The following is a 16,193-nucleotide window of genomic DNA, read 5'->3' on the forward strand; positions in this document are numbered from 1 at the left end:
GCTAAAAGATTATGCTCTGACATCGATACATTTCTCAAACAATCGCCTATCATGAAAACAAGACTAAAAATAGAGGATACACTAATAAAATCATTGATACAGCATACAGTAAAACGTTAGGGCTAGAAAGAAATGAAATGCTCAATTTTTCCTCTAACAAAAAACAATGAAAAATAATTGTCGCAATTACACCAATAATATTATTACTTTTATTACTCCATATAGTACTCATTTTTACAAAATGAAGAATAGTATACATAAATATGTTCCAGTGCTACATCAAGATCAAAAGTTACATGATATTATCCTAAATGGCTATGTGTTGCCAGAAGAAGGAAATCTTTAGGTAACATGCTTTCACCCAGTTTATATGAAAAACGTACCAATAACGCAATATGGTTAACAAAGAAGAGATTTTATAAATGCTTTTGTATAAAATGTAATGTGCCAATATGCCAAGGAAACCAAAAAATACCGTAGATAATTATCACAAAATTAATTCCTTTATTGATTGTGAAACATATCATGTAGTGTACTGCATTGAATGCACATTTTGCAAAAATTAAATATATAGGTGGTATCAGTCGTACATTGAAAAAAAGACGCTCTGAACATATCTACAACATCAACAACAATAATATTACGTATTCAGGAGTAGTTAGGCATTTTTTGGAACAACATAAGGGAGAATTGGATAGTTTTAATTTTTTGGCATAGAGAGAGTTAAAATTCCTAAACATGGTGGTAGTTGGCAACACAAATTATTTATGAGAGAAGCCTTTTGGATCATAACACTAGACACTAAACAGCCTAAGGGAATGAACTACAAGACAGATACTAAGTTTATTTATTAAGATATACTTTATATATACTGTATGTATGTATATATATATTATATATAAAAAAAATGTTGAGACAGCATAGTAACATTATTATAAGCAGGTTTTGTCCAGTATATTTCTTACATGCAGTTAACCTTTAGGTGTTTTCTTTTTCCCCGGGCATTTGCATAATTGATTATTTGTCACACACGTGTAACTTTTCCTTTTATAAACTACTTTCCACTCTGTAACCCATGTACTCTATGACTAAGGCCATGCTAGTACTAGAAATGCGTCAGAGTTTTTTGTGCTAAACGGGTGGAGTTTTTAATTCTTTGAAAATAAACTTTGAAGAATTTTAAATAGAGGTGCCTCGATCTTTCTTACTTTTCGTGGACTTCGCTGCGGGTCAGCAGGTTTTTGGATATGGCACTCTATGGGATCTAACAGTCATGCAATACTTCAGTACGGTGAGATCATTTTCTTTTTTCATAACCTGTCTTACATAGTCAGTCACCTTTATAAAAGACTCCTGCCACAGATTCAATTAACCAGTCAGACTCTAACCTCTACAACATGGGCAAGACCAAAGAGCTTTAGAAGGATGTCAGGGACAAGATCATAGACCTGCACAAAGCTGGAAACCAGTGGGTGCGCTACTTAAGATAAAAAATGAGAAATCCCCTTTTAGATGTTCAAATGTTAAGATTTATTACCAAAATGTGTGCACCAGAAAATCAAATCTGTTCCAATTCTTATATGTGCCTGTTTTAGAAACTCTATTTGAAGCAATGAAACAGTCATATAAATTTCTATTTATTTATTATTTATTTTGCTCATAGAACTGTCATATTCCACAGCGCTTTACAGACATCACCCCTGTCCCCACTAGGGCTCACAGTCTACGGTCCCTATCAGTATGTCTTTGGAGCATGGGAGGAAACTACTGGGAGGAAACCCACGCAAACATGGCGTGTGGAGCTGTACTTTAATATTACTGTTTTATATTAACGTTGAGCCAAGTTAAATATCCAGGTTACAAGGTGGTAACTTACAGTTATATGAAAAAGTTTGGGCACCCCTATTAATCTTAAGCTTAATGTTTTATAAAAATTGTTTTTTTTGCTACAGCTATTTCAGTTTCATATATCTAATAACTGTTGGACACAGTAATGTTTCTGCCTTGAAATGAGGTTTATTGTACTAACAGAAAATGTGCAATCTGCATTCAAACAAAATTTGACAGGTGCATAAGTATGGGCACCTCACCAGAAAAGTGACATTAATATTTAGTAGATCCTCCTTTTGCAAAAATAACAGCCTCCAGTTGCTTCCTGTAACTTTTAATGAGTTCCTGGATCCTGGATGAAGGTATTTTTGACCATTCCTCTTTACAAAACAATTCCAGTTCAGTTAAGTTTGATGGTCGCCGAGCATGGACAGCCCTCTTCAAATGATCCCACAGATGTTCAATGATATTCATGTCTGGGGACTGGGATGGCCATTCCAGAACAGTGTAATTGTTCCTCTGCATGAATGCCTGAGTAGATTTGGAGCGGTGTTTTGGATCATTGTCTTGCTGAAAGATCCATCCCCTGCGTAACTTCAACTTTGTCACTGATTCATGAACATTATTGTCAAGAATCTGCTGATACTGAGAGGAATCCATGCGTCCCTCAACTTTAACAAGATTCCCGGTGGCGGCATTGGCCACACAGCCCCAAAGCATGATGGAACCTCCACCAAATTTTACTGTGGGTAGCCAGTGTTTTTCTTGGAATGCTGTGTTTTTTTGCCGCCATGCATAACGCCTTTTTGTATGACCAAACAACTCAATCTTGGTTTCATCAGTCCACAGGACCTTCTTCCAAAAAGAAATTGTTTTCTCCAAATGTGCTTTTGCATACCTCAGCCGACTCTGTTTGTGGCATGCTTGCAGAAATGGCTTCTTTTGCATAACTCTCCCATACAGCTTCTCCTTGTGCAAAGTGCGTTGTATAGTTGACCGATGCACAGTGACACCATCTGCAGCAAGTTGATGCTGCAGCTCTCTGGAGGTAGTCTGAGGATTGTCCTTGACTGATCTCACCATTCTTCTTCTCTGCGTTTCTGATGTTTTTCTTGGCCTGCCACTTCTGGCCTTAACAAGAACTGTACCTGTATTCTTCCATTTCCTTACTATGTTCCTCACAGTGGAAATTGACAGGTTAAATCTCTGAGACAGCTTTTAGTATCCTTCCCCTGAACAACTATGTTGAATAATCTTTGTTTTCACATCATTTGACAGTTGTTTTGAGGAGCCCATTATGCCACTCTTCAGAGGAGATTCAAACAGGAGAGCAACTTGCAAGTGGCCACTTTAAGTAGCTTTTCTCATGATTGCATACACCTGGCTATGAAGTTCAAAGCTCAATGAGGTTACAAAACCAAAAAAAGTGCTTTAGTAAGTCAGTAAAAAGTAGGTAGGAGTATTTAAAACAAGAAAATGATAAAGGTGCCCATACTTATGCACCTGTCAAATTTTGTTTGAATGCAGATTGCACATTTTCTGTTAGTACAATAAACCTCATTTCAAGGCAGAAACATTACTGTGTCCAACAGTTATTAGATATATGAAACTGAAATAGCTGTTGCAAAAAAAACACTATTTTTATAAAACATTAAGCTTAAGATTAATAGGGGTGCCCAAACTTTTTCATATAACTGTATATCAATCATAGCTGTACACATGCATCAAATCACTCTACATTAATTGTGATACACTATAAATAACAGGGATAGTACGCTTACCTGTGTGGAATAAACAATTAGTCTTTGCTGTGAGCGTTGGGTTGCTAATACACATTGTTGCCTGAGATCCAGCAGGTAGGAGGTAACTGGGAGGAGACACACTCCTTACAGGTCTAATTTCAGCTATGAGTAAAGACTAATGAAGCTCCGTCTACATTCAGTGTTCTGCAGGATAATCATGGGAAAAAATCCTAAGTTTACAACATTTTTAAATGTTTCTTTTATTATCTTAACTTTTCACTTGTATCTTAACTTTTCACTTGTTTTACACTATGAACATAATAGATATGAGAGTATATTATACGTATCATAATGTAATGTTTTTTAACATCCTCTTTTATTGGTCTTTTTTATGGGATAAAATATTCTAATGAAAATTGTAGAATATTCAAAGTCACTTTCATACACCAGAAAATGGATTAGCAGTGCCAGCCATACCAGGCTATTTCATGTTTGATTGAGTTTTTTTTGTCAGATGTAATTGCATGCCATATTAGGTCCCCTTCACACGTCCGAATAAAACAGGTGCCAGAAAAAAACGATGCTGGTGTCATCAGGGTTTTGGATCAGTGTGTCTTCTGTGTTTTTCTGGTATGGATAAAGGAATAATGAAATTACAAAGCTTCTCCTATACATTGCAATGTTAAACACATACAGATGGCAGATGGCATGGGTGCCATCCTTGTGCTGTACATGTTTTTCACAGACCCATAGACTTGTGCTGGCCCTTGTCATCTGTGCTGCCGGCAAAAACAGAAATATCTCCATGTGGTTCACGCCGACACACAGTTCATGTGGTTAACACGGACTTCTGATGATCACCATAAATTAAGATGAATAAGTGTGATATGTAAGAAAAAATGGATGCCACGTGTACCAGAAACACGTACATTTGAAGGGGGCCTTACCGAAGTTTCTATCTTTGAAATCACCATATGGCAGCACAGACATATTATGGTTCCATACATAGCAGTATCAAGGTCTCAATGAAAAATATGATAGTTCTTAATGCCTAATATGTTTATTAGCACAAGGGATGAATGTGATAACCAAGGTTGGGCATTCCATATGTATGATTTGTGTAGTAGCACACTGGCTAAGTAGGTTGGAGACCATCTGCCACCTTCAAAGCTTTAGATTAGAGGCGGACATACCGCATGTGCAGCCGGTAAACCTGCATCAGGGCCCGGAGGTGGAGGGGGGCCCCTGCAGGGCGGCTAATGTACGGCAGGCAGGGAGCGATCCCTGCAGCTCTGCTGCCTACAGGAGAAAATGGCAGTGGAGTGGAGCTGCCGGGATTCACCCTGCTTCCTTCCTGACACAGCAGCACGGCTGGATGACGTCAGCATTCAGCGCGTGGCTGTTTCAGTGAGAAAGCTGTTGGCTACGATGAAGCTGCAGCTGCGGGAGTAGTGCAGAGAAGTGAGTTGTGCTGTGTGTGTGTCTGTGTGTGTGTGGCTGCAGGGGAACGTGCAGAGAAGTGAGTGGTGCTGTGTGTGTTCGTGTGTGTGAGAGTGGTGGGAGAGAAAGTAATGATAGAGGTGGGGAAAGGGCATTGATGGGGTGGTGGGGTAAAGGCTGTGATGGAGGGGGTGGAAAGGGCAATGATGGGGGTGGTGAGCAAATAGGCAATGAAGGAGGTGGTGGAAAGGGCAATGATGGGGTGGTGGGGAGAAGGCAATGATCTAGGTGGTGGAATGGGCAATGATGTGGTGGTGGGGGAGAAAGCAATGATAGAGGTGGTGCAAAGGGCAAAGAAGGGAGTGGTGGGGGAGAAAAAGGCGATATAGAGGATAGGACACTTTTTAATGAACTGAAATTTGGGAGAAGATGCTGTCAAGGACTTATAATGAATTGGGAGGTGGCGGACTATGTTCACTACCTGCCAACCCCAAATTAATTTTAATGCTATCAAGAACTTATAATGAATGATGGGGACACAGGACAGGAACTAAGGCTATTTGCACATGTTTGGGATTTGCAGGAGAAAATTCTGCTGCATATCCAAATGTGTTGGCAGTAGAGTTGAGCGACTTACTTTTTTCGGATCGAGTCGAGTTTCACGAAACCTGACTTTGTCAAAAGTCTGGTCGGGTGAAATCGGCCAATTATTGCGAAAAGTCGGGGGCCGACTGAAACACGAAACCCAATGCAAGTCAATGAGAAATCAAAGTCGGCAGTGAGTGGAGGACAGGAAAACACCTACAATGCCCATTTTAATGCCAAAAACATCAATTCTTATTACTGAAGCTTGTCAATCTTAATTTACTTTATAATAATAGTTAGGCATTGAAAACTGTGGGTCATTTGGCTAAAGTTGTGGGGGGTAGGGCTGGCTCAAGATTTTCGTGGGCCCAGGAAACGCGGAATACGTCACGGCGGTGGAGCAGGGAGAGGTAAGTATTTCAACTTTGCAAGTGCTGTGATGCTGAGCAAGCAGGGGGGCCCACTCGTTGGCATTGGCACTGGCACAGGGCCCATCATAGTACGGCGGTGTGTTTGACGGCGGGTGGTGCCTCCCACCGGCAGAGACACTTTTGCATACTATGAGGGGCCCTGTGCCAGTGACGTCGCCAACGAGTATGCCCCCCACCTGATGAAGGAACCTGCACTTTCATCTGCACCTTCCTCTTTGTCCCCGTGTAGGATGGTATAGTATGCGGGAAGGGGAACCTGACTTTCAGCAGGGTCAGATTCTGGCTGTGTAGAGTGCAAGGGGAATGTAGTGGTCTGGGTCAATGTACCAGCAGTCTCATCTAGCAGCGGCTGGGCAATGGGCAGGATGAGGAGGAAACACAGATATAGGCCCAACTAATAAAGTGCGCTAAATGCAGTTCAAATGTGGTAACAGGACTAAACAGGCAACATTGCTTTGTTCAGTGGAGGACAACTGTAATGAGTGGCAGACACAGTTAGTAGGCCCAAATAATAAAGTAGCCTAAATGCAGTTCAAAATTGGTAACAGGACTAAACAGACGGCATTGCTTTGTTCAGTGGAGGACAACTGTAATGAGTGGCAGACGCAGTTAGTATGCCCAAATAATAAAGTAGGCTAAATGCAGTTCAAAATTGGTAACAGGACTAAACAGGCGGCATTGCTTTGTTCAGTGGAGGACAACTGTAATGAGTGGCAGACACAGTTAGTAGGCCCAAATAATAAAGTAGGCTAAATGCAGTTCAAAATTGGTAACAGGACTAAACAGGCGGCATTGCTTTGTTCAGTGGAGGACAAGTGTAATGAGTGGCAGACACAGTTAGTAGGCCCAAATAATAAAGTAGCCTAAATGCAGTTCAAAATTGGTAACAGGACTAAACAGGCGGCATTGCTTTGTTCAGTGGAGGACAGGTGTAATGAGTGGCAGACACAGTTAGTAGGCCCAAATAATAAAGTAGCCTAAATGCAGTTCAAAATTGGTATAAGGACTAGACAGGTGGCATTGCTTTGTTCAGTGGAGGACAATTGTAATGAGTGGCAGACACAGTTAGTAGGCCCAAATAATAAAGTGGGCTAAATGTCTGTCAAAAAATTGTTCATAAATAAACAGGTGGCATAGCTAGGTCCAGGGGTGGGCTCCTCTGCTGAGTAGCAGACAGTGGTAGTAGGCGCAAAGTATTAACTGGTCTAAATGGAGGCCTGGGTCCCTGTATATTTTAACTATCATCTATCATTTCAACAAATTTGTATTGGCAGTGCCATTGAAGGATTTAACAGCACAGACTACACAGTGGTGGAGCAGGGAGAGGTAAGTATTGCAAGTGGTAGAGCACTGTTCGAGCTGGGGGGAACACTCTCTCATGGGCGGCGGTACTGGCACAGGGCCCCTCATATTGCGATGGTGTGTCTGACGTTGGTTGTGCACCACCACCATCAGAGACACTTCATTGTACTATGAGGGACCCTGTGCCAGTGCCGTCGCCAAGAGTGGGCACACCCACCTGTCCAGGCAAACGGCACTCGCACATGTCATCCCATTTAGGGAGGTATAAAAATGGCCTATGGTGGACATTCAGCAGCTGCAAATGGAGGAATTGGAGAAGTCAGTAAGAGGAGGCCAAAAGCAAGACATTTTTCAGGCAAGCTACGTGTCAGCAGGGGAAAGAGGGGCAAAATAATTTGAAATCCATGATTGGTTTATTTTAATAAAGGTTAGATCATCAACATTTTGGGTAGCCAGACGTGTCCTTTTTCCACCAGATAAGGGAGCCTTCGAGGCCTTGTGTAGCCAGACGATGACGCTGGCTCAACACCTCCAGCCTTAGGTGCTTTTGTGCTTTTCCCACTACCACCAGATGCACCACCACCACCATCAGTACCAGCTGGCAATGACTGCCAACGGGCTCTTCCACCAGACTTCCTCATTTTTGGGAAAATCTAACCAAAATAACAACCGTTATATGGTACTGTAAAACAAGGTAGAAGGTGTATATTAACTTGTTGAGAATTTAAATCTCCCTTTTTTTTGGGAGTCTGAACCAAAACTCAGGCCCAGTGTATAAAACAACACAAAGTAAGTAGCAGAAAGTGGCTGGCTGATATACGAAAAAAACTAACAGGACAGAAGTATATCCACTTTGTGAGAATTTGAATCTCACTTTTTTGGGGGGGAGACTGAACCAAAACTCAGGCCCAGTGTATAAAACAACACAATGTAAGTGGCAGAAAGTGGCTGGCTGATATACGACAAACTAACAGGACAGAACTATATCCACTTTGTGAGAATTTGAATCTCCTTTTTTTGGGGGGAGACTGAACCAAAACTCAGGCCCAGTGTATAAAACAACACAATGTAAGTGGCAGAAAGTGGCTGGTTGATATACGACAAACTAACAGGACAGAAGTATATCCACTTTGTGAGAATTTGAATCTCACTTTTTTTGGGGAGACTGAAACGAAACTCAGGCCCAGTGTATAAAACAACACAATGTAAGTGGCAGAAAGTGGCTGGCTGATATACGACAAACTAACAGGACAGAAGTATATCCACTTTGTGAGAATTTGAATCTCACTTTTTTGGGGGGAGACTGAACCAAAACTGAGGCCCAGTGTATAAAACAACACAATGTAAGTGGCAGAAAGTGGCTGGCTGATATACGACAAACTAACAGGACAGAAGTATATCCACTTTGTGCGAATTTGAATCTCCCTTTTTTGGGGGGGAGACTGAACCAAAACTCAGGCCCAGTGTATAAAACAACACAATGTAAGTGGCAGAAAGTGGCTGGCTGATATACGACAAACTAACAGGACAGAAGTATATCCACTTTGTGAGAATTTGAATCTCACTTTTTTTGGGGGGAGACTGAACCAAAACTCAGGCCCAGTGAATAAGACAACACAATGTAAGTGGCAGAAAGTGGCTGGCTGATATACGACAAACTAACAGGACAGAAGTATATCCACATTGTGAGAATTTGAATCTCTCTTTTTTTTGGGGGGGGGAGACTGAACCAAAACTCAGGCCCAGTGTATAAAACAACACAATGTAAGTGGCAGAAAGTGGCTGGAAGATATATGAAAAAATACAAGGACTGTAGTACAATTTCAATCTCCCTACAATGATCTCAGGACAAGTATGGCAGCAATAAAAAGGACTGCTGCACACAAAAGTGTGGACAAATAAACAAGATAACTGTGCAGAAAGGAGCAAGAGGATTTTTGCTTTTAAAAAAGCAGTTGGTTTGCACAGCAGCGTGCAAACAGTGATGCAGCTATCAGTCTCAGTTCAGGGTCAGTTTTCCCCCTTCTATCCTAGTTGTGTGATGCAGTTCCGTAAAAGTTTGTCCAGCCACACAAAAAAAAATTCTCTCCCGGATTCCTTCGATATGTGCAGTGTCCAAGAACTTGCTCAATGCTTGCAAGGGTTAACTTTGGAAGTAGCCGACCTGCAACAGCACGTGAGTAATTACTCTGGAGCACGCTCAGAAGAACCTAAGGTAGGATTACCTGAGTTTTTTTCTGGTAAATGGCAGGAATTTTTTTAAGTTTAAAAATGCATGTTTACTATATTTTCGGCTTAGACCCAGATCCTCAGGGAGTGAATTACAGTGTGTGGGGATTATTATGTCTTTATTGCGAAATGAACCCCAAATCTGGGCATTTTCATTACATCCTGATGATCCTTGTTTGACATCAGTAGAAGCATTTTTTCCTGCTTTGGGGTTGTTATATGATGATCCTGATCAGGTCACATCAGCTGAGGCAGAGATCAGATGGTTTAAACAGGGTTCTGTTGATGCTGAGAGGTATTACACCCAGTTCAGCCGATGGTCCACAGAGGTCAGGTGGTATGACCCAGCGCTCAAGAGTCAGTTTTTAACAGGTCTGAGTGAAAGAGTTAAAGATTTGCTCATTGCATATCCTGCACCTGATACTTTGGAAACTGCTATGCAGTTAGCTATCCGTGTGGATAGAAGATTGAGAGACAGACAGAATGAAGAGAAGGCTCTTATAATGCTGAACCCTGTCTCTCAGGATAGCCCCGTCGACAGCGGGGAACTGATGCAACTTGGGGCGATATCCTCTGATTCCCAGGAGAGGGAGAAGAGGTTTTCTGAGAACAATCACAAATGTAAAAGGAAAAACTAAAGCCAAAATGCCCTGTGTGAACATATGCTAAAGGGGAGGTATTATTATTATTTTTTTTTTCAATTTTGCATTATATATATGTAATTATGAAGGAAAAACTGTTTTTTTGCATTTTTCCCTTAAAAAAAATTAAGTTTTGTAGGACTTCTTATAAATCAGTAAAAACGGCGCAATAGTCTGACAACATTATTCCCAGATACCATATGTGAGTCAGAAAGGCATGCAGGCATATTTTCTATGCTGTTGCTATTTAGTTTTAGATCTTTCCCATCCATTTCAGCTTTTTTCTCAGGCCCCCAGACCTCTTTGTTGGGTCCAGCAGAAAAATATTCAGCTTTCGCACTGACTTGCATTGGATTTGTTATTCTATACGAATACACGGATATTAGAAATTATTCATGCCTATTTTCCTGAATCTGACTATTTCACTATTCGCTCATCACTAATGAAGCTATAATTCTCACTATTTATGAGAGAGCAGTGATTTAGTGGATAAATATATACAATGATTAGGTGCATAGTTATACAACATTCCTGGCTCACACTTCCTGTTTGTATCTGTTAGTGTTGTATGCAGATTCTTCAGTGTTTAACATGAAATTTAACCTTAGGGTACCGTCACACAGTGCCATTTTCATCGCTACGACGGCACGATTCGTGACGTTGCAGCGTCATATGATTATCGCTCCAGCGTCGTAGACTGCGGTCACACGTTGCAATACACGGCGCTGGAGCGATAATTTCATGACGTATTTGCGATGTAGAAGCCGTTGGTTACTGTGCGCACATCGTATACAACCTGTGTCACACGATGCAATTGCAGTGCCCCAGAGTCCTGGTCGTTGCAGTACTGTGGCTCCGCCACTATGGGGAGCTATGGTGCGTCCGATGGCACTGAAGGAGTTCATCTGATCAGGTATCACAGACACCAATACATTTCACAGCCGGGCCTCCGGGGGGAGCTAAGGGTGCTATTCATTAGGCCACTCCCCACCATAGTGGGTAAACTGGGGGGTCAGGCAGGAAGTTAGATCAGAAAGCTGACTGGGTTGGAACCAGGCAACACCTTGTGGCAGAGGGTGTTGTAGGGGAAGATACAGTAGGGTCTCTGTCAGGGGTGGGATCCTGACAGAGGCTTGGCATTGAAAAGAACGTAACGGGTCCGCGCCAGCTCCGGGAAGCGGCGGGACCCAAGAAAGGACTAGAAGCGAGATAGATTGTGCTGAGTGAGAAACGAGATCAAGCAATAGGAGAATTCCAGTAGGGGTCGTGCTGTAAGACCGGAGCAACACCCTACTGAGGCGCACTACCGGTGGCCGGAACGCCGAGGGAGTATTATAACATTCAGCTTCAAGCAATACTCTAAACAGCGGCAGGACAGTCAGTTTAAGGCGGGCTGTCTAACACATATCACCTATGAAGTCTTGGGAGGCAATTGCGGGAGAGGGGCGTCTCTAGGGTCCCGGAAGAACTCCAGGCCTATCCGACAAACGGGTGCCGTTCTGACTGTAACATCAGGAAGGGACGGAAGATTAGAAGAACATCATTTAATCGAGTTGTGAGGGAACTTAAGAAACAGACACAACAGTTGTGGGGTACTTTCCGTAAGCACAGCAGGGAAGGACTACAACACATAGCGCTAAGAAGGAAGGCACCGATTTCCACCTGTGAAGTGAACTCTGGAGGTGCCATTGGACCGGCCGGACTTGCGCAGCCTGGTGAACCGTATTCTGGACTGAGGACTCAGAGATCTCCAGTAAAGAGGTAAAGAGACTGCAACCTGGTGTCCTCATTATTTACCGCGACCTGCACCCCACAACTGTACCGTTACAACACCACTTATTTCTCTGGACGTCCCCCACTGACAGACAGGGCCACGGACCGGGTCTAGCCACCGTGACAACCCCAGGACTGAGACCCAGAGGCCCGGCTCCGGGTACCCCTCGGCCCTGCGGCGGTGTGGGGGCGCTCCAGAACTTGGCGTCATGAACAGGATCTACTTAAGCCTGAAGAATCAGGTCATGTGTGCCTTGGAACTGTGATTTATTGTGCTTGGACTGTGCTTTATTGCAAGAACTGTGCCGCACCATTTGCCGCCAAAATCCACCGCCATTACAGCGCTGAGGAGAGCGCAGGAAGAGAAGAGGGGCGTGGAGTGGGCGTAGGCAAGCTGGAGAGCGCGAAAAACAATGGCCGCCCAGTCTAAATATTTCTGCACGGTGAGGATGTGTCCATCAGCAGCAGAGATCCGCCTCCTAATCCTCAATGGAGGGCGGAGAACGAGAAAACGACACCGCCCACGAAGGAGAGAGCGGGAAAGAGACCAGGAAGCGACCCACGTGGAGGACGCCATGGCCAGCAGCTCTGAACCCGACAGCGGGGTTGAAGTGGAAATCTCCCCCGACTACCCGGATGAGCACAGCAGCCCGTCCTCCGTGGACAACACCAGATTCCTGAGAGCCAAGATGGAGGACTTATTCAACCAACTTCTCCAACTGAATGTGAGGGTCCAGGCTCCGCACTCAGTGGTGCCGGCAGAGAGTTCCCGGACATCGGAGACCTCACCGGAGGAACCAGCGGGACCTGTCGCGGAAAGTGAACTCGCACCGGTTGGTGAGTCCGCCGATCCTGCCCCGCCAGCAGAGGGTGTGTTAGTAGGCCCCGTTGCAGCGCCCCCTTCCCCTGGGACTCATAAGCTCCAACGTCTGTTGCCCTGGGAGGAAGCCACGGGCATGGAACATCGTATGAAGGCCCCGATCACACCAATCACCCTGTCCTGCGAGGCCCGCACGGAGCGCACGGTATACCGCTGGGTGAACCCTGGACCCGACCTCATGGGATTCCCTGGGGTGGAGACACGGGAAGGGGAGATGGTGCAGGCCCTGAGCTGGGAGACATACCAGGCCCAGCTGGAACAGCAATGGAAGGAAGAGGACGAGGCGTACCGGGCTGGGATGGAGGCTTACCATCAGAAGGACCTGGCAGTAAAGGATCGGGCCCGCAAGGACCCCACCGCTCACCAGGCCCCGCGCAGGCAGGGCATCGTCACCACCTTTAAGCTCCGAGGAGGCTGGGGCTTTATTAAAGAACCGGGGTTATACGCGGAGGTCTTTGTTAACCGCCGGGACGTTGAGTCGCACCTCAGGGAGGGCCACCCCGATCGAGACCTCTACCCGGGAGACAGTGTCATCTACACCAGACATTTCGGGGAGAAGGGGTGGTTCGCTCTGAATGTGCGCAAGAAGGGGCCAATGGAACCCCCGCCCAAGGTGCCGGAAAAACCGGCCCCTGTAGCCAAAGTGTCACCGTGTGACCGGTCTGTGACCGGTGTTCCTGCTGTGCCAGCACAGAGAGAAGTGGGAACACAGACCTTGATCACCGCACACGACCTGGTTGTGCAACAGACCCGAACCCATGGGGTGTACCTGGCAGCGGGAGTGGACTTGGAACCTGGCCTGCAGGGGTTCACCCGCCAGGTGGCGCCTCGTGGGGGATTCTGAGAATGAGTAAGCATGACTGCTTTAAAAATGTATATAGTTCTTTGCTTAACTGTTTGTTTCCTGATTGTTGCTGCTAAACCCGTCCAGGGTTAATTCTTATGGATCCCTTTGCTGACCCGGGATCCTTGTTGTTTATTTATGTTCTTCAAGTTTGCACAAGTTAAAAGAACTGCGGTAATCATGGACCGTGCATGATACAAACTTTTCCTTGTAAATAGTTAGCACCCTCTTAAAGGCGCTTCCTACTGGTTTTACTTAAAGACTCTTTGCGAAGATACCATACCGGAGCTTTTGCTGAGTAAGGACTGGTAGCTTGAGAAGAAATGCTACCTCATAGAGACTTGGTCCCCTCTTAAAGGGGATGTTCACGTGTTGCACTTAAAGAGATGGTATTGCTTTAAGACTGATAGATAGCAATGATGTTTGATAAGAGAAAATGATGATGCTTACATGTAAAAGTTATATGTATCCAACTGGTTAACTGTAAAGAAATGCTGATAATGTTCCTTAGAAGAAAGATTGAGAGACAGAAGGAAGATGCAGTAGACCCATAGGGGTAGACAGAGTGTCCTGCATAGTTGAAAGTAAGGAAGTATTAATGAAGGTTGATGATCTAAGAAGATAGTTGATAATGTTGATAAGAAACTGGGGATAGAAGGTAAACCCTGAGTCCTCCATAGAAAGTTAAGAAGAGTTAGTAATGTGTTACTAAGGACAGAAAGTGAACCCGTAAGGGTTAGTGGGTGAGTCCTTATAGGAGCCAAGTAGAGCCGGCTCAGTGTTCTCAAACTGAAAGTATGTTATGTCCTATACTATGTATAGCAGTTGAAAAGGCAGTAGGTCCTGGCTGAACGGGACGGTCCTGTAATAGAAAGGAGAGGCAGTAGGTCTGGTGCCGATAGGACAGGCGGTCCTGCAGACTCAAAGAAGGAGAATGAAAAGTTGATATGCCTTATAATGTGATTATAGGAAGGTCTTTGGTGGACTTAGAGTGTGTGTCCTCTAAAGACAATGTTAATGTATTATACCAATGTTTGCACTTAGTAGAATACCCGGTTGGGTAAGAAAAGTTAATTATAGCATGTTGCTATGATATTTTTGCCATGTTTGTAACGTTCAAGTGTCCTCACCTCCCATAAAGGGAAGCTTGTTCAAGTATACGTATTGTTATTTGCACTCAACAAAATTGTATGTCTTTTTGCTAAACTTGTATTGTTGTTTTCTTCCCAGTCCCGGAGTACTGTGTTTAACCAGGGGGGAGTGCAGCGCCCCAGAGTCCTGGTCGTTGCAGTACTGTGGCTCCGCCACTATGGGGAGCTATGGTGCGTCCGATGGCACTGAAGGAGTTCATCTGATCAGGTATCACAGACACCAATACATTTCACAGCCGGGCCTCCGGGGGGAGCTAAGGGTGCTATTCATTAGGCCACTCCCCACCATAGTGGGTAAACTGGGGGTCAGGCAGGAAGTTAGATCAGAAAGCTGACTGGGTTGGAACCAGGCAACACCTTGTGGCAGAGGGTGTTGTAGGGGAAGATACAGTAGGGTCTCTGTCAGGGGTGGGATCCTGACAGAGGCTTGGCATTGAAAAGAACGTAACGGGTCCGCGCCAGCTCCGGGAAGCGGCGGGACCCAAGAAAGGACTAGAAGCGAGATAGATTGTGCTGAGTGAGAAACGAGATCAAGCAATAGGAAAATTCCAGTAGGGGTCGTGCTGTAAGACTGGAGCAACACCCTACTGAGGCGCACTACCGGTTGCCGGAACGCCGAGGGAGTATTATAACATTCAGCTTCAAGCAATACTCTAAACAGCGGCAGGACAGTCAGTTTAAGGCGGGCTGTCTAACACATATCACCTATGAAGTCTTGGGAGGCAATTGCGGGAGAGGGGCGTCTCTAGGGTCCCGGAAGAACTCCAGGCCTATCCGACAAACGGGTGCCGTTCTGACTGTAACATCAGGAAGGGACGGAAGATTAGAAGAACATCATTTAATCGAGTTGTGAGGGAACTTAAGAAACAGACACAACGGTTGTGGGGTACTTTCCGTAAGCACAGCAGGGAAGGACTACAACACATAGCGCTAAGAAGGAAGGCACCGATTTCCACCTGTGAAGTGAACTCTGGAGGTGCCATTGGACCGGCCGGACTTGCGCAGCCTGGTGAACCGTATTCTGAACTGAGGACTCAGAGATCTCCAGTAAAGAGGTAAAGAGACTGCAACCTGGTGTCCTCGTTATTTACCGCGACCTGCACCCCACAACTGTACCGTTACAACACCACTTATTTCTCCGGACGTCCCCCACTGACAGACAGGGCCACGGACCGGGTCTAGCCACCGTGACAACCCCAGGACTGAGACCCAGAGGCCCGGCTCCGGGTACCCCTCGGCCCTGCGGCGGTGTGGGGGCGCTCCACAATCACGCCGCCACAGCAGGACACTAGACGACGAAAGAAAGTTTCAAACGATCTGCTACGACGTACGATTCTCAGCGGGG

The 16,193-nt window shown here is 44.8% G+C and overlaps 1 protein-coding gene across 1 annotated transcript in view; it reads right to left on the bottom strand.

The window, feature by feature from the left end:
• The window catches only part of LOC143769185 (uncharacterized), a 477,331-nt gene extending 473,681 nt beyond the window's left edge, over positions 1-3,650 (bottom strand). Inside the window, exon 1 of the mRNA XM_077257766.1 lies at positions 3,612-3,650. The gene's annotated coding sequence lies outside the window, so the exon portion shown is untranslated. The remainder of the gene's footprint in view (positions 1-3,611) is intronic.
• Between the last annotated feature and the right edge of the window lie 12,543 nt (positions 3,651-16,193).

This window comes from Ranitomeya variabilis, chromosome 1 (genome assembly GCF_051348905.1).
Source record: "Ranitomeya variabilis isolate aRanVar5 chromosome 1, aRanVar5.hap1, whole genome shotgun sequence".
Lineage (NCBI taxonomy): Eukaryota > Metazoa > Chordata > Amphibia > Anura > Dendrobatidae > Ranitomeya > Ranitomeya variabilis.